Source organism: Podarcis cretensis (genome assembly GCF_951804945.1).
Source record: "Podarcis cretensis genome assembly, chromosome: 16".
Lineage (NCBI taxonomy): Eukaryota > Metazoa > Chordata > Lepidosauria > Squamata > Lacertidae > Podarcis > Podarcis cretensis.
In genome coordinates, this window is record NC_137186.1 from 19,131,948 (window position 1) to 19,155,017 (window position 23,070).

The 23,070-nt window shown below is 46.6% G+C and overlaps 1 protein-coding gene and 1 pseudogene across 3 annotated transcripts in view; both read right to left on the minus strand.

Moving 5' to 3' along the window:
* LOC307204859 (arylacetamide deacetylase-like 4) overlaps window positions 1–23,070 on the minus strand; it is a 58,674-nt gene that overhangs the window by 12,396 nt on the left and 23,208 nt on the right. The window lies entirely within an intron of this gene.
* LOC307205199 (arylacetamide deacetylase-like 4 pseudogene) lies at window positions 6,394–13,953 on the minus strand (annotated as a pseudogene). Its single transcript, XR_013843939.1, has 3 exons — window positions 13,932–13,953; window positions 8,516–8,579; window positions 6,394–7,092 (listed from the first exon to the last, which is right to left on the minus strand). The product of XR_013843939.1 is annotated as an arylacetamide deacetylase-like 4 pseudogene (transcript).

Consider the following 23,070-nt stretch of genomic DNA (forward strand, 5'->3'; position numbering starts at 1 on the left):
GCCGGGTTCCCTTTGCTCTCAAGGCTAAGGTGGACGAACAACTGGACAAACTGATCGCCCAAGGAGTTTTGGAGCCGGTTGACCACGCCAAGTGGGAAACCCCCATCGTCACGCCAGTCAAGCCAGACGGGTCGGTGAGAATCTGCGCTGACTACAAGTGCACGATCAACAAGGCACTTCAGCAGCACACTTATCCGGTTCCTGTTGTCCAACACCTGCTGCATTCCCTGGGTGAGGGTAAGGTCTTCGCTAAGCTGGACCTTGCCCAAGCCTATCAACAACTGCCCGTCGATGATGCCACTGCTGAAGCCCAGACGATCGTCACCCACCGAGGGGCATTCCGTTGCCACCGGTTGCAGTTCGGGGTGAGTGTGGCTCCTGGCATCTTCCAAAGCCTTATGGAGCGTCTCCTGCAAGGGCTTCCGGGCGTGGTACCATATTTTGATGATGTCTTGGTGTCCACAGACTCACACCAGCAGCTGTTTGAGCGCCTCCGTGTCATGCTGACCAGGTTCCAAGAGGCCGGGCTCAAGGTAAAGAGGGAGAAGTGCCAGATCGCCGTTCCACAGGTAGAGTTCCTGGGCTATCTTATCGACGCCTCCGGCCTTCATCCAACCACATCCAAGATCCGTGCTATCCAGCAGGCCCCCATCCCAAAGAACAAGAAAGGGTTGCAGGCGTTCCTGGGGCTGCTGAACTTTTATAACATGTTCCTGCCCCACAAAGCCACAGTGGCTGAGCCTCTTCACCGACTCCTTAGCACAAAGACGCCTTGGGTCTGGGGTCATCGGGAGACGGTGGCCTTCAACGCGGTCAAGGCTCTCCTTTCATCAGACCGTGTGCTGGTACAGTACAGTGAATCCAGGCTGCTGGTCCTTGCCTGCAACGCCTCACCTTTTGGCATCGGTGCTGTCCTTAGTCACCGTTTTCCAGACGGAAGAGAAGCACCGCTCGCCTACTTTTCCAGGACGCTATCTCCAACAGAACGGAATTACAGCCAGCTCGACAAGGAGGCACTGGCACTTGTGGCTGGAGTGAAGAGGTTCCATGAATACCTCTATGGCAGGACTTTTGACCTCATCACTGACCACAAGCCACTCCTGGGCCTCCTCGCCGGTGATCGTCCAACTCCACCGGTCCTCTCGCCACGCATGCTGCGATGGACTGTTTTCCTAGCTGCCTACCACTACCGGCTCGTCCATTGCCCGGGGAAATTGATGGGCCATGCCGATGCCCTCAGCCGTTGCCCTCTTCCAGCATTTGTGGAAGACCCGGCTCCAGCTTCATCGCTCCTCCTGATTGAGGATCTTCCGGCAGCGCCTGTATCGGCTGCCACTGTGGCCTCCGCGTCTGCCCAGGATCGCACCATCAGCCGGGTGCTCATTTGGGTGTGGAGGGGGTGGCCACAAGGGCCTTTTGCATCGGAGTTCCAGCCCTTCGCAACCAGACAACATGAACTCTCGGCTCATCGTGGCTGTCTGCTGTGGGGAGACCGCGTCGTGATTCCCCAGGGACTCCGTCAGCGCGTCCTGGAGGCTCTGCACGTTGGCCACCCGCGAATTGTCAAAATGAAGGCGTTGGCTCGGTGTTACGTCTGGTGGCTTAATATGGACGATGCCATCACTGCCTGGGTGTCCGCCTGTCAAGCGTGCCAAGAGTCGAGGCCTGCACCACCGGCAGCTAAGGGACACACCTGGGAGACACCAAAGACACCCTGGTCGAGGGTGCACATCGATCTGGCTGGCCCTTTTCACGGCCGGACCTTTATGGTAGTGGTGGACGCCTATTCCAAATGGCTGGAGGTGGCCCTGATGCCCTCCACCACTACCGAGGCCGTCATCCGGGTGCTGCGAGGCCTGTTTGCAACACATGGGTGTCCTAATGTCCTTGTCTCCGACAACGGACCGCAGTTCACGTCAGGCATGTTTGAGCGGTATCTTTTGGGACTGGGCATCCGCCATGCCCTAAGGGCACCCTTTCATCCATCCAGCAACGGGCAAGCGGAGAGAATGGTGCGTTCGGCAAAAGAGGCACTGGCGCGCCTGGACCAGGGAGATTGGCACGAGTGGGTTGCCGAATACTTGTTCGTGCAACACATCACCCCTCATGCGGCCACAGGGCGGAGTCCTGCTGAACTGCTTATGGGCCGCCGCCTCAGGTCACCGCTCGAACGGCTGCACCCGGACTTTGCCGTGGCTGAACCCCTAGGCTGTACCAATGCGCCACGGTCATCTGTCCCAGGAAACCAGGTCTTTGCCCGGAACTATGTGGGGGACATTCCTTGGGTGCCAGCCACAGTAGTGGGAGTCACTGGACCTCACTCGTACCAGGTGGCACTCGAAGACGGACGCTTGTGGCGCAGGCACATAGACCAGCTTAGGCGCAGGGTTGGGGACTTGGACACTACCGTGGTGCCCCCAACTGCGCTTGTGGCTCCAGAAGAGACACTTACAGATGGCGAGGCTCCACCTACACCTCCCTCACAAACTGCCAGCGTGGAGCCGAACCAAGCCGCTTCAGAGGGTCTGCCAGACTTACCACAGACTCAGACCACTCCACTTGCAGAGGCTCCACCCACAGCAGCGGATCCAGAGGATTTTGTTTCAACGCCACCTAGGGTCGCACCACAGCCTCAGCAAGAACTGTGTGGCCCCCCGGACTTGGCTACCAGTCCCCGGCGGTCTGGCAGAGTTTCCAAGCGCCCAACTTATTTAAAGGACTATGTTGTTGGACATGTATCACTGTTGGTCTAAGTATGGGAAATGTAACCGATATGCTTTTGTGCCTAATTGAACCATTACGCGTAGTGCTGTATATAAGGAAACCATTACGATTGTAACTAACGCCTTATCTTGGTGGGGAGGGGTGTTATGTAGTGAAGTTTTCACCCTGGGCCAGCAGGGGGATACTGTAGATAGTTTTCACTCAGGTCTGTAGATAGTTTTCACTCAGGTCCACATCAGTTATTTTAGGCGGGAAACTCTGGGTTGCTGTTGCTACAATGTTGACAGCCGGCTGCCTATAAAAGCAGGCCGGCTGAGCTGTTTGCTGTTCAGTTCTGTCCAGCTTGCAAGTAAAGAGCTGCTCTGGAGAAATCGCTGTGTCGTCTGCTATGTTCGCCCACAACTTAACAATTATTATTATTATTACTCTGCTAATTAATTCAGCCATTCGAGTGGAAGAAGGATTATCATCTGTGTGGAGCTGGTTTGTCAGAATGGAAAGGGGGGCGAGGCTTTTTTGTTTCACTTTCAAATTTTGCTTTCTATATTACTTGGTAAAATCCCCTCTGGAAAGACCAACTACCTGATTATTATGTGTTATGAAAATTACGGGGGGGGGGCACATCTTTAAAGTTAAATATTACAAATATTATGCCTGAATATATCCTTCCAACTTGACAGCTCAGGGAAGTCACCTAGCTTTAAAAAATAATATAAAATCATCTCCTTTCCCAGTTCCCCCCATTCCAAATCTATTTTCCCCTTGCAAAAGGACTCCAGGAAATTCTCAGAGGTGACAATTGCAGGGATCATTGTTAGCCAAAGGAAGCCAAATCTCATCACCTGACTCTCCTCAGGCTCCAGACATGCAAAGGAACTTCTATTGTACTTTTGGGTGGTGGGTACTTAAGACATATTTGTCTATGCTAATCTTATACCTGAGTCTTGCCCTGCCATGTCTGCTTATGCTAATCTTGTACCAAGGACTTCTCTGACATGTTTGACAAGGTTAACCCCTCCCCTTCGAACTGTATTCTGGGATGTGGTGGGAAAGTTTTAAAAGTCTTTGTCACCCCATCCTCGGGGTTCAAAATTTGCTCTTTGAACCTATTGCGCAATAAACTTTGGTCTACAGCTATTTGCTCCGGTTGGCTGGACTCCTTCCTTTATTCTGCAGGGACCCACGGGCTCTGCCCGACGAGCTGGGTGACTGAGCAGCCTCACACCCAGATTTTTCCTTAACATTATGTAAGCAAATGAGACTGGGAAAGTTTGGCATTTGTCGATATAATATGGTTCTAATAATTATTAACTGTGTGGAAATGGTTTTACAATGAAAATTAAGACTTCTGGCTTGCTTGGAAGAGGATGAAATATTCCTCGGTTTGATTTACTTATCACCACAGAAGCAACATCTCATTAACAACTAGAGAGACGCCAAAGAATGCTGGATGTTTGCCCAGGACTTATGGCTGAGAGATGCGACGCAGTTCTAAATCAGCAAGCGGCCACAAACAGAAGTTGGGTCTGACCAGCTTGTTAAATCAAATTATATAGCCATAGGGGAAGGTAAGACTTTAATATTCTATTTCTTGATATTTGTACTTCCAGGTTTACCTGGCGATACCTTCCCTGGAAAGGCTAAATGTTTGAATGACAGCTGGTCTGGGAAAAGTGCTGGGCAGAAGCCTTGATTTGATTTTATCTGGACTGAGTGGATTTGGCAGCTGCCTGTAGTGGGAAGATTTTAGGACTGACTTGGCAGAAACACCAGTTTGTGAAGAGATGCTCCTTATTGTCCTTAGGAAGACTTCCAGTACTGATATGAATAATAGTGGTGATAATGGACACCCCTGTCTTGTACCTTTTGTAATCTCAATATTTTCTGTTATTATATTATTTACTATAAGTTTTGCTCTTCAAAGTATATTGCTTTTATTCCTTTAAAAAAAAAATTGTCCAATGTCCATTAACTCCAAATTCTTTAACATAAATTCCCAAGATATATTATCAAAGGCCTTTTCTGTGTCCACAAAAATTAACATCGCCTGTTTTTCATTTCTGGCAGTCAGATACTAAATTATATTTACGAGAATCCATATATTGTCTTTCATCTGTCTGCCATGTAGAAAACCTGCTTGATCCTTATGAATTATTTCATTCAATATTTTATTCAATCTATTTGCCAATATACTTGCAAACAATTTGTAATCATTGTTTAATAGTGAAATCAGCCTATAATTCTTTACTTGTGTTAAGCCCAAATCCTGTTTTGGTATTAATGTAATATATGCTTCTTTCAATGTTTCTGGTAGTTCTCCTTTTCTTAATATATTATTCATCACTTTTTTCAACTGTACAAGTAGGGTGTACTTCATTTCTTTATAATATTGTGATGGCCTGGGAATCGGATTCAGAGGCTGAACATGAGGAATCCCAGCCTGCACAGGAGTCCCCGCCTCCAGGACCAGCTGATCCGGGGCTGGGGCTTGAACCTGAAGGGCCCTCACCTGTGCCGGATCCCCAGGAGCAGACACCAGCTGAATCTGATATGGCTCCGGAGGTGATCGAGGACCCATTGCCTACAGGTGCTCCACTCTCAGCCCTGTCAGGGGATGGTGAGGTTGCCTCTGGGTCCAGTAATCCTTCAGCCTCTCCTGAGCTGCAGAGGCTCAGGGCAGAGAGGCGGAGGGAACTAAGTTCTCGCAGGAGGAGTGCTCGCCACCAGGCCAGGAGAGGCGAGTCACCTGTGGACCGGGACTGCCCTATGCCTCGGGGCAGATAAAAGCTGGCCAGCCCCAGTCCCAGGTTGTGGGAGCAACGTTGTTGCTAGCCTGTTCCTGCCTGCACCCTGTCCTGCTTTTCTGCCAGAGTTCCTGACCACACCCGACTCCTTGCCTTGGACCCCGCTTCAGCCTTGACGGACAGCCTCCATACCACACCCTCGACCTCGGACTGGACTCGGACCACGCCGCATGGTAACCCCCTGGGACCAGCACAAATATTTTGCTGTAAATCCATCCGGTCCTGGTGCCTTTCAACTTTTCAATTCTTTTATTGCAGCTTTAATTTCTTCTGTTTCATTTAGGTCATTCAGTCGGTCTTTCTTTTCTGTCGGTATTTGTTGCACCCCTTTTCGTCTCAAGAAATCTTCTATCTTCTTTACACCATCTTTTCCAGCTTTCTTATATAATTGTCTATAAAAATTCACAAATCCTTTCCTAATTTATTCGGATTATCTATTTCTTTTCCTTCTACGATAATTTTGTTAATAGTGTTCTGTTCTAACAAATTAAACAGTAAAACTTTGGATTTTAACAAATTAGACAGTAAAACTTTGGAACTAAGTTTTTCTTTTCACTTTAGGATTGGCACAATGAGGAACAAAATATCCCTCCACAGAAGTGGAAGACTGCCATTGGAAGACAAAGAAGGTCATTCATTTCTATAAACATTTTAAGAACTCTACTACATGCTGCATACATTTCTGTGTGCTCGGGAATTCAAGTGGCCCCCAACCAACAAGGCCCAATATTCCATGTAATCCATCTGGAAGATGGTGATATGTCACTGGCACACCGTTGTCCTCTAGGCCAGTGTTTCCCAACCTTGTGCCTCCAGCTGTTTTTGGACTACAATTCCCATCATCCCTTGCCACTGGTCTTGCTAGTCAGGGATGATGGGAGTTGTAGTTCAAAAACAGCTGGAGGCACAAGGTTGGGAAACACTGCTCTAGGCGCTTCTTATACAACAGCCCATCATCCCAGAGAACATCATATTCACAGGTTAGAGTGAAAGCCTCTGGGAGCTGGCAGATTATGTCATCCTCTGCTACAAGGGGGCAAAACATTGTCTCAGTACCTCTTTTAACTTGTTCATAAAGTTCTTCTGAAAATGGAGCAGGTTCTACAGGAACATAGGCCCTAGCTTTAAATTCTTCTGGAATGTAATCAGCACTTATCCATTTTTGGTATTTCTCTCTCAAATCAGGAGGGACATGGGCGCCTTTCAGAATTCCATCTACATTCATTGTCTTCCCAGTGAGATATGTCAAACCAAGTATGACAGCTCTTTTCCGGAACAAGGGAGGAACTGAATGGTTTTGTTGATAGGATGGCAAATTGAAGTCCATTCCTTGGAGGAATGGGTAAATGAGGACCTGAGCTTGCACTCTTGGGAGGTCCTCTCTGGTCACCAGTTCTTGACAAATGGCTGCAGCATATGTGCCTCCACTACTCTCCCCAACAATGGCAATGCGGCTGGCGTCCATTCCATATTCCTTTGCATTCTTCAGAAAGTGTATTACAGCAGTTAAACAGTCCAGTCCAGTACAGGGACTGGATATGGATGCTCAGGAGCTAAACGAAACCTAAAGAGAAAATAAGATATCATCAACATTCGACATTTTCCTGGATCGCATTTGGCATTTCCCCTTGAATTGGAAATCCTTTTCACCTCTAGGGCCACATTCCTTTCTGTGAAACATTCTGGGGCCCAGAGACCAAAATGGAAAGCAAATGCAAACTTTCCCATTGGACAAGTAGGCTGGCTCCTGCACACAGCCACACATTCCAGCCAGGCAGATGCCACTCAAGGAGGGTGCAAAAGAGGGTCAATGGTGGGGGGGTCTGGGGTGAGTTCAGAGAAGGAAATGGAGAGGCCTGGAGTGCAGCATTCAGCCTCTGTGCCTGAAGTTTTCCACCTGAATATGCTAGTTCAGCATCCCATTCTCAGTGGCCAGGGGTCAATCATTGGAGAAACTCCCCAAGCAGGACATGAGTACAAGAGCCCTCTTCCCTCCTGCAATTTCCAGCAAGTCTTATTCTGACCATATGGACAGACTATAGCCATCATGGCTAGAAGCCACTGGTAGCCTTAAACTCTTAAATTTGCTTAAACCTTTCTGAAAGTCATCCAGGTGGGAGGTTATCCCTGCCTCCTGTAAGAGTGAGTTCTATAGCTTAACTTTGAACTCTCTGAAGAAGTACTTTCTTTTATCTGAAACTTCCAGCTTTCCAGCTTTCCACATGTTCCAGTGTTATGAGAGAGGAATAAAAAAACTTTGCCCTAGCCCAGCCATAGGCAAACTCGGCCCTCCAGATGTTTTGGGACTACAATTCCCATCATCCCTGACCACTGGTCCTGCTAGCTAGGGATCATGGGAGTTGTAGTCCCAAAACATCTGGAGGGCTGAGTTTCCCTATGCCTGCCCTAGCCACTTCTTCCATGCCATTATAAACTTCTATCTTCTGAATGCTTCCTTGATTTCATTTTTCATCTCAGGATCTCCCTGAGTGTCTTGGTCAGGGGGATGAGAAATCGGGTCCATTTCCTGGTGGGGACAGGTTGTGGTCTAGCTGCCTAGCCACTCACCTCAGCGTTGGGGCGGGACAACATCCCGCATCCCGCTGGGGGAGACCCCGGCCACGTCAGGTTGCCAGGCGGCCAATCAGGTCGCTTGGGGGCGTGGCCGGGGACGATTTAAGCCATGGCGTGATTCGGTGGCTTCCTCTTTCAGCCTCGCGCCTTTCTTCTAGGCTTCACATCAGGGCATCTGGTTGGCCACTGTGAGAACAGGATGCTGGGCCAGCAGCAGAGCACTCATGCTCAGAGAGAGTGGGCCCCAAGGCATAAAAATCTAAATACGAAAATGAACACCCATTCCACAGGTTGTCAAAAATCACTATGTTTAAAGCTTTGTCAGGTTTTCTCTGGGCTCATGTGTGAGGAAGGGTTGCAAACTATGGGGAATTGCTCTTTTTTCCTGATAGAACAAGCATGAAGATACTTACTCAACACTTACAACCACTGAAGCAGATTGTTTGGCAAAGGAACAGCAGGCCCTTTCAGAGACTTCTGGAAAAAAGCACACATCACACACGGCCTGCTGTGAGCAATTATTTGTTACACTGCATTACAAAATTCCTTGGTCATTGTAATGGGGTTTGGGGTTGCTTGTGCGTAAAGCGCAAACTGCTCCGAGCTGAGTAGTTTGGACAAAACTTTCCCCCCCAGGCTGGACAGTCAGTACACCATGACTGTCTCAATCACTGGAAGAATCCGTCAGTGGGCGTTTCCTGAATTTCTTCCAACATAAGAGTTCTTTCACACCCAATCGTCGTCTCCCTTCTCTGCGCGAAAGCTGTCTGCGCAGAGTGGGCGTCCCCAGAGGAGGTCCTGTGCTCTCCCCGCTGGTTCCACTGGAAGAGTCCTGGAGCCTTCTCTCCGCAGCTCCCTCGGACTCCCCTTTCTCCCTGGTGTCACCTCTATCTCCTTCCCCAGCGGAAGCGTCCTCTCTCCCTTTGCTGGTTCCCTCTCCAGCATCATCATTAGGGAGCCTCAGCGCCACCCTTGGCTCCGATGGCAGTTCCCTGACAGTCATTCACATTGAAATCACTGTGAGTTGAATCCAATATTATTTACTTATTAAAGTAAACCTGCTGAAATTAACAGATATGATTAATTCTGGCACGGTAATTAATTTTTTACGTCACAAAATGTATATAACACTTGGTTATGTACTGAAGTTCTCACTCTGGGCCAGCAGGGGGATACTGGAGATAGTTATGCAAATGAAGGATCGAAAGTGACGTTCAGTGATTGGATAGTTTGTATGCAAATGAAGGATTGAAAGTGATGTTCAGTGATTGGATAGTTTTAGAATGTTGCTACAGTTACGTTGTTCTGGAGCTCTATATAAGCAGGCTGACTGAGCTCTTCAGTTCAGTTCTGTTCTGGCCTCTGAATAAACAAGAGCTGTTTGAAGAATTGCTGTGTCGTCTGATATATTCGCCCACAACTTAACACACTTGATTGTGGATCTCCGCTGGAAAATCTACATTAGATTGAACCCTTTATAAATGGGGCGTCACTAGCTGAAAACAAGTATGTGGATTTTGTTCTCCCCTGTTATTTCTAATAATCTCTGGAAGTCCTTTCATAGAAGTCCCTTGGGGCATAGAGAAACCCCTTTGACATTTTAAGGATTTATCACTGACCGAGATGAGAAGAATTACAACAGAACTCAGTGTCATTTCCTGCAATCCTATCTTGCCATGTTAATTGAACTTAAATTGCCTACAGTTTGGAAACTGCAGCTGCTGGAGAATTCAGCAGCCCATTTGCTCAAGGCCACAAGACGGGTTGAGAATATAACGCCAATCCTGGCCCGACTGCATTGGCTGCCAATTGGTTTCCAGGCCCAATCCAAAGTGCTGCTTTTGACCTATAAAGATTTAAAGGGCTCAATACCTCAAGGACCACCTCACCCCATATGAACCAGTCTTGACCCTGCAATCATCATCTGAGGCCCTTCTTCATGTGCCTCCTCTGTGAGAGGCCCAGAGGGCAGCAACATGAGAAGGGGCTTTTTCTGTGGTGGCTCCCCATTTGTGGAATGTTGTCCCCAGGGAGACTCATTTGGCACTTTTATTACATATGTTTAGGTGCCAGGCAAAAGCATTCCTCTTCTCTCAAACCTTGGGCTAATTAAACAATCTACATCCTTTTAAACTGTCTGTTGGGAATGGTTTGTTATTGTTTCTTATTATGGCATGCAAGGCAGTATAGAAAAAGAAATATAATCAGTGCTTTTTTCTGGGGGTACACAGGGGTACCCATATCCCTAAACATTTTTGTGAATCTTTGTACTTTTATCCATTTGCTGTCTTTATTTTCCCCGCTTTGAACTATAAAATGGTGATTTTCTTGAGCCAAAATGAGAGTACTCCTAACCATTTTTTTCAGAAAAAAGCACTAATGATGATGATGATGATGATGATGATGATGATAACCATCCTCCACCCCTCCATAGCAAACATTTCAGGAACTTTACATTGCAGCAGCACCCCAGATTCTCCTCAAAGAACACCACGAACCATTTCAAAAAAAATTTACAGAACTTACAGACGCTTCCAAATAGTCCAACACCTGGATGAATGAAGACGATTCCTTTCCTGTTCCCAGCAAGTGTCCTGGGCCAGAACACCCTCACCGGCACCTCATCGAAAACCAGGTCTTTTATTATAAAGTTTGAGTCCTTCATTAATGGTGTTAACCGGCCCATGGACCTCATAATGGAATATCTATGGCAGATGCCCAGTTTTTCCACAAGTCTGACCTGTTTAATCCAAAACATTTAGCATTTATAATCAGCATTACATAATTTCCATCTCTCTCTCTTTCTCTCTGGCATATGTCTGTTGCCTGTGGGATGGGACCCAGGCATATGAGGCGACTAAACTGTATATCCTTTTCTTCCTCTTTGGATGGAAAATGGTTCACCCTGAGCAGCACAGAAGTGAAGTCCCTGCCCACTCCCCTTTCCTTGTATGCTTCTTGTTGTTGTAGTCCTTAAGAATCACACGGAATGGGTGGTATACAGTGCGAGTACTACTCAGAATAAGTACAATGGAGTGGATAAGAACCTAAGCAGAGCCCGGTGGATTAGGACAATGGCCAATCTAGTCCAGCATCTCACAGTGGCCAACCAGGTGCCCCAATGGAAAATCCACAAACATGACCCAAGCACAGGAGCACAGGAGCCTTCTCCCTTTCTATGTTTTCCAGGAACTTGTGTTCAGAAGCATTGCTATCTCCATCTCTAGAGCCAGAACATAGTGATGACCAGCCATGGTCTAATCCTCTTTGGAAGCTATTCAACTTGGCAGCCATCATTGCCTCTTGCATAAATTCAATATGTTCATGAGAGTGTCATGAGGGAAGGAGGAAAACTTTTCTCTATCCACGTCCTCCATGTTAGGTATAATTTTATAAACTTCTATCATGTCGCCTCTTACTCGCCTTTCCTCTAAACTAAAATATTTCAAACGTTGCAGCCCTTTTTAGAGAGGTGTCCCTTCATCCCCGTGATATATGTAAAATAAACTTACCAGTATCATGACATATCCCAGTGAGAAATCACAGAGTAGTACTAATGCACGGCAGGTGGGTCCTAGTAAGACGATAATAAGCTCCCCATGCAAACAGCAAGGAGTGAATGAAAATGGTCATATATAATATCAGCATCCACAGAGTTTCACCGAACGACAGTTCCCTTAAACTCAGAGGCACAGAGACAAGGACTTCGCCTTAGCCAATGCTGGTGGGTTCTATAAGAGAACCACCTATACCATGTGGGGGAAAAACATCCTAGGCCAACCCACATAGTTCTCAGTTGAGAAGGAAACAAATAGTTTAGTAATTTAGTAAAACATTGCAGCTCTCCTGGATTCCTGGAAGACACTGTTTTTCCTCACACAGGGTGTGGGTACACGTTGGTGGGTGTGTATTTGCCTATTTTCTCCTCCCAAGGGAAGTTGTGAATAGGAGTTCGCCTGCCCTCCCACACAAAATTATTGTGCCTCTTCCCTCCCTGAGGAGTTTATCAGGGATAATTAAAGGGGGCGGCACAACGATGCAGGAGGGGCGGGCTGGCACGACACTGCAATGGCATCCTCCCAACAGGAGGGTCACTGCAACTTTCCAGAACAGTGTGATGAGGAAAGAGGTTTGGCGCTGTGCAGGCTGACCAATGGGAGCCAATCCCACCCAGTCTATAGCTCTTGCAGAAATCAGTTTGCTGCTCATACAGCTCCACTTTCCATTTACCGTATTTTTCGTCCTATAGGGCGCACCGGCCCATAGGACGCACCTCGGTTTTTTTTGGGGGGGGGGGAATGAATAAAAAAAAATATATTTCCCTCACCAGCCGCGGCTGCCGCCCCAAGCCTTGCGCACACCTGCCCGAAGCACGGGGCTCCACGTGCTTCGGGCTGCAGGCTCCTGCCCCAAGCCTCGCGTGCCCGGTGGGACCTCCCGCCAGGCGCGCAAGGCTTGCGGACACTCGCCGGGGCTGCAGGCTGCTGCCCGCAAGCCTTGTGAGCCCGCGGAACTCCCGCCAGGCTTGTAAGGCTTGCGGATAGCTTCCTGAAGCCTGGAGAGCGAGAGGGGTCGGTGCGCACCGATGTCTCTCGCTCTCCAGGCTTCAGCAAAAGCCTGCATTCGCCCCATAGGACACACACACATTTCCCCTTCATTTTTGGAGGGGAAAAAGTGCGTCCTATGGGGCGAAAAATACGGTATATAGTTTGTTTGTTTGTTTGTTTGTTTGTTTGTTTGTTTGTTTGTTTGTTCCTCTGCTTATACAGTTTATGGACCTGTTAGCCATGCCCATTCTCATCTGAACTGGATACAGCTCAATGGATGTGGAACACATTCTCAGGTTCTCTCTCTCTCTCTCTCTCTCTCTCTCTCTCTCTCTCTCTCTCTCTCTTTCTCTGTCCCAACAGTTGTTATTGGTACTAACTGAAGATTCCAGACCATTTCCAAATTCAACTCCATGCATAACATGTTGCAGTAATCCTTTCCCTCCAGGCAGACGTTGCTGCATGATATCTGCTTGAGTTTGAATATTTAGCAATGAGGAGCATGTGTGCAATAAGCTAAACCAAGCCCTTTAGATTTCCATAAACAATTACATTTGACAGAATGGGATCTACTGAAGAGGTTGGGACATGGATTAGATATTGTTATGTTGTCAAGTGCCAATCTATGTCCCAACAGTCATTGCTGGCACTAATTGACCTTTCCAGACCATTTCCAAATTCAACTCCATGCATAACATGTTGCAGTAATCCAAATGGAAGGTTGCAAGTATTGATTTGTCCTCAAGATAATGCTGCAGGCCACCACCTAATGCCATGACACCATAGGGTGGAGGTGATGAGCGCAAGGAAGGAAAGCCAACATTGCTGTGGGGGAAAGGGCACAGAAGAAGAGCTCCCTTGTGATAGGCCTTGCTTGAATCAGAGGGGATTGTTTTACTAGCACTCTTCAATTTCAGTGTTTGCAGGGAGGAGAACTTTTGGCCCCTCGGTGTTCTTTGGGTCTCAACCTTGGGTCCCTAGATGTTTTTGAACTACAACTCCCATCATCCTTGAGCACTGGCCATGCTGGGTAGCCATGATCTCCTTCTCATACGTCTCCTGGATGGTGCCAACTCTTTCCCTTATGGGCTTTCTGTGAAGAGGAAATCCCCCTTCTGTCTTTACTATGAGGGAAGGAGTCTCTTGCCTCTTTGTAAACCCATGAGAAGAAGGGAAAACTCAGTTGACACAGAAAGGAACATTACTCATCCACGTGTAGCATGTGGGTGAATGAGAAGTCCCTGCCTCAGAACACTGGGCCCTGTCAGAGAAGAAGTCTGACCTGTCTCCTCCTGGGTGGCCATCTTGTTCTGGGGTGGCGGAAGCAACAGGCAAAGCCATCACAGCTATGACACACCTCAGAAGGCAGAAGGGATACCTAAGCATGGTTGAGGAGCCCCACTCGTGACACTTGGGGAAGGCAATATGGATTGTTTGCTGGGTCTGGACACTTCCAATAGCGAGCCCTCAGAATCCTGCCCCTCATGGTTTGCTGTATCTTGAAGAGCTAAAAATAGGACAGCTCGAGCTGCTGCCAACCCGAGCCAGGGAAAGAGGTGTGCGGGCGCACAGGGCTGCCGCCATTGCCCCTGTGCGCCTCATTGCCCAGCTCAGGCTGGCATCAGCCACGGCGTACACAGCAGCCGGAGCCAGAACCGCCCGAATCCAAAAACCCCAGACATCTCCTTTAAAATATAAAAATATGCTTGGATGGGTATGTTGGCCCTGAAAAAGAGATGTCTGGGTTTTCTTGGACATATGGCAACCCTTACCACAGTAGTGGTGGCAGGGAGCATCACTTAAAGACTGCTCAGTGGCCATGACACCAATGTGCCTTCCCTTGCCTTAAAATCACTCACTAGTAGTAAAAGAAGAAACAAGCGGGAAGAGAAATATAAATCTTCATTTGAACAAATGAAATGAAACAGAAGCAGCAGACAGCCTAAGTGTGTGTGTGGGGGGGGCGGTTTGGGGAAACCAGACTGAAGGTCCCTATCTTCCCACCATTCTCTAAGGCTCCTGTCCTGGGTCCTTATCTGTCCCTCATTCCCTCTACAGCATGTGCCTTTACAGCCTTCTTGACTGTTGAACCCACTATTGGTCTCGTCCACTCACTCTGCCAGAGGGGTTGAGACCCATTGGCTAACCTCACCTGGTTTAGCCTTTTCCCAGGGAGTGGTTGCTGTCACATGCTGACAACTTCTAGAAAACATTGCTGTGCAGGGTAGAGACCTAAAGTGGATAAACTACCCCAGAAGGAGCATCACATGTCCCCACCAGAGGTGTTAACCTTCCCCTAACACCCCATACACCAAATCTTTAGTACTTTATGCATATTTCAAACCAATACAGTGGTGCCTCGCAAGACGAAATTAATCCGTTCCGCGATTCTCTTTGTCTAGCGGTTTATTCGTCTTGCGAAGCAAGCCCATTGACAGCTTAGCGGATTAGCGCTATTAGCGGTCTAGCGGCTTTTAGCGATCAGCTGTTAAGCGGCTTATCAGCGGAACAGCTGATAAGCGGCTTAGCGGCTTAGGAAAGGGGGGGGAGCGAAAATAACCTGCGGGAACTCGCAAGATTTTTTCGTCTTGCGAAGCAACCCCATAGAGAAATTCGTTTAGCGAAGCGCCTCTGTAGTAAAGTTAGTCTTATTTAGAAAATTATTCTTTGGTCAAGTAAGAGGAGTGAGGCCTTGTGGGAGTTTCATCAGCCACAGGGACCCTGGGAAAGAGGTTGTGTATCTTTAAACTCTAGACTAGATGGCTCCTTAGCTGAAAGCTTTATTGGAACCAAGGAAGCCTTGATTTAATGAAAAGATCTAACACCTGAGCTTGAGGGTGTAAACATCCCCCCCCCCCAGTGATGCTATCTGTCCTTGAATTGCTTGGGGATGTGTCTCTGGCTAATTTCCACGGAAGGGAGGAACCCCTTTGATTTAAAGTTTGGATTTCAAATTGGCCCAGCTGTCAAGAAGTACATTGATTGACCAGCAAGCCGATCATTGGTGTATTCAAAAATAATTTGAGTCTTATGATTGGCTTGAAAGTTATGACGCCAAGTGCGAACTGTGAATAAAAGATCAGGGAATTGTCTTGATCTTTGCTCTTTGCTTTCGGTCTATGCCATTGCTCTGCAATTCGCAAAGATGCCCGGCTCTATTGTTCCATCCTAATAGCCGTCGTTTCATCCTTTGAAATGGAGATCTTCAAAAGCCTTCAACTTGCAGAGTCCTAAAGATTTCAGCTATCCTATTGTGTGTTAGAACTTGTGAGTATGTATAGCTAGTTATACTATGTACCTTTGTTATTTTCTTATCTGTAACGTTCAAAAGAGTGCCTGCTATTCTAGCATGTTTTTATGTTATTTTTAAAATAAACCTTTTAAGAATGAAACTGTTTTAGTTTGTGTGCCTTTCCGGAGGGAATAGCTAAGTCCTAGCCTTACGCTTGGTTACACTCTACCGTAGAACTTCTGCCTGCAAGTCTGTGGATGCAGCTTGCGGAATAGGGGGACGGCCAGGTTAAACGGGTCACAGCCTTCTCCCTGGGTTGTGATTCTGGGTCCCCTGGACAAGAGGGAGTGGTGGCAGCCCTACCGGGTCGTGTTTGTTCTGTTTTGGGAAAAGTAATTCGCCTGCCAACCTTGCCCTGGGCATCCTAGTCTGGCCGGAGAGCAGAGACAGGAGACGGGAGGGGCAAGCGGGTGGGGGCGAACATTACTACAGCCTCCAAAACGGAAAACCCTTTCGTCTAGCGGGTTTTCCGTCTTGCGAGGCGTTCGTCTTGCGGGGCACCACTGTAAATAAATGACACCCACCAAAGGCCAAAGGAAAAAGCCCAAAGTCTTCCAGGAATCCCACTCCCCAACCCATATTTGAAGTTTCTGTTCCTCAATGTATTTATTTTGCAAGAATAAAATTTTAAAAATTGGTGGCTCTGTTGTTGATTAGACTATGTTATGCCTTGGAATTTCATCAAATTCACAGATTTATTTCATTTTGATTTCAGAGCCACCATGGGCATTTCTGGCTCCCAGTCATAGCTGTCAACTTCTCTCTTTTCTTGCAAGGAATCCTATTCAGAATAAGGGAATTTCCCTTAAAAAGGGGGGAAAGTTGACAGTTATGCTCCCAGTTGCCATGGAAAGAATATGGCATGTCTTCCTGTGGAGATGAAATGCAAAATGTGAGGAGGCCCCAGATTCATCCTGCAAAGTGCTGTACACAATCTCTGACACCTCCAGTTACAGATCTCCTCACTACACCCTATGTCACATAATGCAACTCCTTACGTTGAAGCAACTTCAATGATTTGTCACCCTCCCCTCAAACAAAACAGATCTTAAGACACGTGAAGAGACTACAGCCCACTTGTTCAGCACCTGTAATCTCCTCCTCCACATGCTTAGTTAATCCTCCTTTTGGCAACAAAATATTTCCTTTTCATGCCCTGAATACTTGGCCTGCGGTACAAGTTGCAAGGGAATCCTTCCCACAAATCCGATCACAGCAACATGGTGGGCCCTCCATGCTGTGCCACTGAGCTACTTCCCAGCTCATCTTGACATTCCATAAGCACAAATGGCAAAAGCAGAAAGGCAAAACTATTCAGGTTTGAGAGGCTGGAGTCGCTGTGCAAAGGGACCACTCCTTTTTTCTATCTACTGGCATTTTCAATGTAAGCTGATAAGGAACAAGTGTCCTGCCCAAACCCCTCAACTGCAACCCCTGTTGTTGTGCACCCATGGCTTCCAGCAGCACTAAAGTGACTTCCCGGGAGCGCAAGTCTAGGCAGTGTGTGTGGAGGTAATGGGCTGCCCTGAAAACAAGATCCACTTCTCAGCCTTGCTCATATGGTCCAAAGAAAAGCAGAGCAATATGTGTGTGTTGTTTTTTAAAAAAATAATATTTATTACTTTTAAAAGGAAAAAAGACAGAAGAGAAAAAACAAAAGAGAAAATAAGAAGAAGAAAAAAGACAATACAATACAATATATAAACAATACAAAACACAACCTAAACCCATTAAACTAAACACATTAAACTAAACTAAACCAAACCCACTCCCTAACCCCAACCCTAAATAAAGCAAAACAAAAACTGTTTTTTTTTAAAAAAAAAACACATCCCCCCTTTTCGATACTTTTTCTTTCATTCCCTTGTTTCCTCGACCTCCTCTCACCTCCCTTTTTGTATTCCACTTCTACTAGTTATTTCAGCAAATCCTTTCCATCTTTCTCTATTTTCTATCATATTATAAATAACATATTTTTTTAACCTTATTTTAAAATTAAAACTAAAATACTTATATATGCTTAGCTCCTTATAACATTTCTGCTAAATCTATAAAATATCAATCCACCATTTTTCTATCACTCATTAATTTTGCGATATTTCTATATATAAACTTTAAATTTTCCAATCTTCTTCCATCAACTCCTCTCCCTGGTTTCTGATTCTGCCAGTCCATTCTGTCAATTCCATATAGTCCATCAACCTGGAGATCTTATGTCCGAGGCTCTTAATTCTTTTCCAGGTCCCTTCTGCAGATCTTCTTCATATTCTTTAATGCTAGAGAGCAAATCTTGAGAGAACTCCATCCTAACAATACTTTTATTCCTTCTGGACAGTTCAGCCAAATTTCCATAGTTGAAGCTAGGGTCTATACAGTGTTTCAGGATGTATTTCAAGATTCCTCCAAATCCAAAGGCCCCCAAAACTTCAATCTCCTCCAAATCCAAGTCCATGTCCCAAAAGTCAATTAATCCCTGGATAGAGGGATCTTTCCAACTTTCCTTCTTCAATCCAAGCCGGGATCCAATCCTCAAAATCTGGCTTTTTCTAGATTCAATCATAAAAGGCCTCAATTTATAGTCCTCAATTTGCTTCTGTAGAACTAAGGATCCCGCTTGTGTTATTTTAGGTTCAAAAACAACGACTTTCTCCTTTTCCTCCACCATTTGTTCTGCCAAAGTAGGTTCCTGTGCCACGTCCTGGATTATTTCTGTGTTGGTGCTCGCTTTTTGTCTCAAATTAGTCACTTTCTGTTCCAAATTATCAATTTTAAAAGTCATGTCATCCGTCTTTTTATGAAGCTCTTCCAGCAAATAGTTTATCTTACATAATGCAGTCACAATAACTTCTCCTATCAACATTTTGAATGGTCCAAGGTCAATCTCTGATTCTCAGAATACTTATCTTGCAGCTGGAGACCTCCCAGTTACACTCCTATAACAATTTCAAAGGCTCCCTCTAGAGGGAAACAGTCTCCACTTGTATCAGTTCTTTCAAGCACAACTCAAGCAATAAACATAGTTTCAATTTTCAGTTACTTTTTCCTCCATTTTAAATGCAGAAGAGGACAATGGAAACAGTATCTTACTCTTATTTTAGCTAGCTGTCAAATCCGTTCTGTCAATAAACTTTCCCCAAACGTCATCTGGCAGCCCGTTGACAGGTTCAGAGCTGTGGTAATTTGATTTCCCCCTCACTCCTGCAGGTTTACTAAGTTCAAAAATTTTCCCCTCTTCACCTGCTTCCAAGGGGGGTTTTGTATTTTTAACCATGAAGATTTAATCCTTTGTCAAAAGCTTTCAAAGACTTTAGCTTGTAATGTCTTTGCTTCAGTCTATTTACAAAAGCGGAAGGCGGACTTCCTGTTTATGACCTTCCCGCTTCGGCGCCAAATTAAAGTACTTAAAGATCCAATTTTCCGTTCTACTCACGGGTAGTTGTTTAAAATCCAATTGTCCACAGGAAAAAGTCAGCGCTCTCCAGCAACAGCAATGCGGCTTCACTCCATGAAAGAAGCAGTCGATTCAAAGCACTGCGCCACTCACCCCACGTCACTCCGGATCCCCAAAACAGGGTTTCCCCGCGAGTAGGGGAGGTGCAAAAGGTGCCAGCCGAATCCCAGGTTCACAAGCTTCTACCGCTTGTGATTTCAATGGGTCTCCGCCTTTGCCGTGGTGGTCAGACCCTGTTTTTCACGGAGTAAGTTCCTCCTGATCGGAGGAGCTCAGCCATTGCCAGAGGCGCCAACCCGGAAGTCCCGAAGCAAAGCAATATGTTTGGCACCAGCATAGCAGCAGGAGTGGCTGGAAGGAGGCATACACACAGCTGTCAAGTGTCCCTTATTTGGCGGGACAGTCCCTCATCCCAGCGCCATGTCCTGCTGCTGTCCCAGATTGATAATCTCCTTTAATTTTCCTGAGTTTCAAAAGAAGCAGGGAGGGAGGGAGGCTCCAACTGTGTTGGGGCGTGCGCCCATGCGCACTCCGGGAGCTTGGTGGCAGTGTGACACGTCAGAGAGAGACCTTCTGCCGCCCCCTCTCTTTTGCAAGAGGTGAGCGCGGCTCCCCGCCACGTGACCTCGCCTCTGCCCAGACAGGGTCTCTCTCTTCTCTGCTTCTCTTTCTTTAAAATGAAATGAGAGCAGGCTTCCCCACAAAGGATTAAACCTGCCGCTTTCCCTCCACGCACAAAGTGCAACTTTGGCAACGAGGAGTAGCAGAACTGTTGCTATTAGCTGAGCTCTTTACTTTGGGACCTGTGATCCCTTATTTTGGCTGCTGATCCCTTAGTTTCGAGGCTGCTGGTCCCTTATATTCAAATCTGTAAGTTGACAGCTATGGGCATGCAAGATGTACAAAACACTGCAACCTGCTTTGCATTATTGCTGTAACCTCTCTCTAGCACCAGCAAGGCTGGAAGGAAATGTTCCTGACTCTGCTGCCAACCTAGGATTAGCTTTGTCATATCGTATATGACAGATCCTGCCAACCTAGCAGTTCAAAAGCATGTCAAAGTGCAAGTAGATAAATAGGTACCACTCCAGCGGGAAGGTAAATGGCGTTTCCGTGCGCTGCTCTGGTTTCGCCAGAAGCGGCTTAGTCATGCTGGCCACATGACCCGGAAGCTGTACGCCGGCTCCCTCGGCCAATAAAGCGAGATAAGCGCCGCAACCCCAGTGTTGGCCACGACTAGACCTAATGGTCAGGGGTCCCTTTACCTTTATATGACAGATCACATTCGAACGTAATTTGCTTCAGCACATGCTGCAGAGGGAAGTGAGGGGCCCATGGGGCTCATCAAACTTGGAAGGTAGCCCATCTCGGAGATGGAAAACACTGATCTCTCTCCCTTGGCAGGTGCAGAGTCCAGATCCCAGCAGCAGCTTGAGCAGCTCAATGCTTCATCAACTGTGAGGTGAACCTTCAGGTGCTCATTGCCACTGAGGAAGACATTTTTGGTGAATTTTTTACCTCATGTCATCTGATTTTCTTGAAATTTTGTACACTTGTTGAACCATCAGAACTACATTTAAACCTTAAAAAGTTACCTTTTTTAAATCCCATCGCATTTTTTTTTAGTTTATGAGGGTTTGAAATTGATAATTTGCACTTTGCCAGACTACACAAAACGTCAAAAGCTCAGCAAGCTACCAGTCTGCTTTGGAACACATTTGTAAAAGAAAAGCCTAACTAGTTTTTCAGATACCTTTTAAATGAATAACTTTTTAAAGAAATGCCTGAAGTGGCTTGAAGTCTTGTTTATTCTGTTATATTTTACTCCAGGAAGACCCATTTATCCTAAACAGAACCCAATAAGGCCGACATGTATGTACAATATCTAGATATAGATATAGATATATAGATATAGGTAGATAGATATAGATATAGATATAGATATAGATATAGATATAGATATATTTAATGTGATCCCATTGGGATGGGATGAAATTTTGCAAGAAGCTCTTAGAAATATGAAATAATCAATAAATAAAAATGGAAATTTTAAAATTATCTTAATTTCTTTAAATCACTTCTAAAAATGTTAAATTATGTAACTTAACTTTTAAATTTGGACCAAGTCCATCATGTGCCATGTCATATTAATGCCCATGAACTTCTGAAGAGATTGGTATTTTTAGTTTTGAAATATCTCAATTCTGGGCTGAGCTTTTAAGGTTTTTGTGTAGTCTGGCAAGGACAAAACTGTCAGTTTTTTTAACTTCAAACCCTCGTAACTCACAAAACGAGCTGAGATTTAAAATAAAAAAAGATATCTGGGACCTTCTCTTATTCTACTTTTAGGAAACTGAAACTGAAAGCAATGTAAAAGGGTAAGGTAAAAGTCTCTGGATCACTGGCCATGGAATGACCCAACTGCATATCCCTGCATTGCAGGGGGTTGGGCTAAATGACCCTCAGGATCCCTTCCAATTCTACAATCCATGATCTTATGCTCAAGATCTCCCAGTGTGCAGTGGTGGAGCAAGCCAATCAGGCGCCTGGGGTAGCACACATGCCTTGCGCCCAGGAGCAGCTGCCCGTGGGGCAGGGTGGGGCGAGCCGGGGCAGGACGCTCTGTGGGGCCTCCGAGGAGTCTGCCTGCCTCCTCCCACTCAGCCGCCCTACAGCTGAGAGGGAGGTGGCGGGTGGAGCATTACGGGCAGAGCGTAGCCTGCGGGCGCCCAAGCCACCGCATCACTCCCAGGAGAGACGTGTGGCTCAGGCGCACTGCAGCCCAGCCACCCTCAGTGGTGACACCCGGGGCGGCCCGCCCCGACCTCACCCCCTTTCCTCCGCCCCTGGCAGGGTGTCTGTCAGAACCCTGAAACAGACCCCCTTTCCTCCCAAAAGACAGAGCAGACCCCAGGCCGCCTGGGTTGTGAGGAGAGCCAGCGACACCAAGGCATCATTGTAGGTGAGAATTGAGTGCCAGCAGTGGGCAGGGTGGGGAGAGGGGATGGGAAGGGAAGGGAGGCTGCAGGCTGGGGAGGTGCCCGTCCACCCCTTGCCTTTGACACGTGACAGGGTTGGTTTTGGGGGGATTCTGGGGGAGGCGGCGCTGTGGCTCCTCAATGTGGGGTGTGGGAAGCGGGTAGACCAAGTGAAGTGGGTCTGTGATGAGGAGGCTTTTTTATTAGGGATAATAGGGGAGGAGGTGAAAAAGGAGGATTGCAAACTATTTCAATATGCCATGGCTGCAGCCAGGATTTGTGGCTCAAAAATGGAAATCACAGGAGATCCCAACGGCAATGGAGTGGCAGACCAAAGTTTTTGAGTATACAGAATTGGCTAAAATGACTTATAAAATTCAAGACCAAAAAGGGACAAAGTTTGAAGAAGAGTGGAGTAAATTTGTTGCATACATAAGAATTAACTGTAGAAGTTTAAAAACTTTAGCAGGGTTACCATAAATCCTGTGATGTGTATAGAGGGTAAATAAGAATCTGCAAGAGAAGATATAAATTAAGAAAACCGAAGCAGGGAAGGAAGGAAGTCTGGGCGTGAACTTACAAAGTGTAAATAAGACGACACAAAATGTTGATTGTAAAAAATTAAGTTTTATTTGTTTGTGAAAAAAATCAATAAAAAGCATTTGAAAAAAGGGAATATTCATCCAAGCTACCCTTTAAC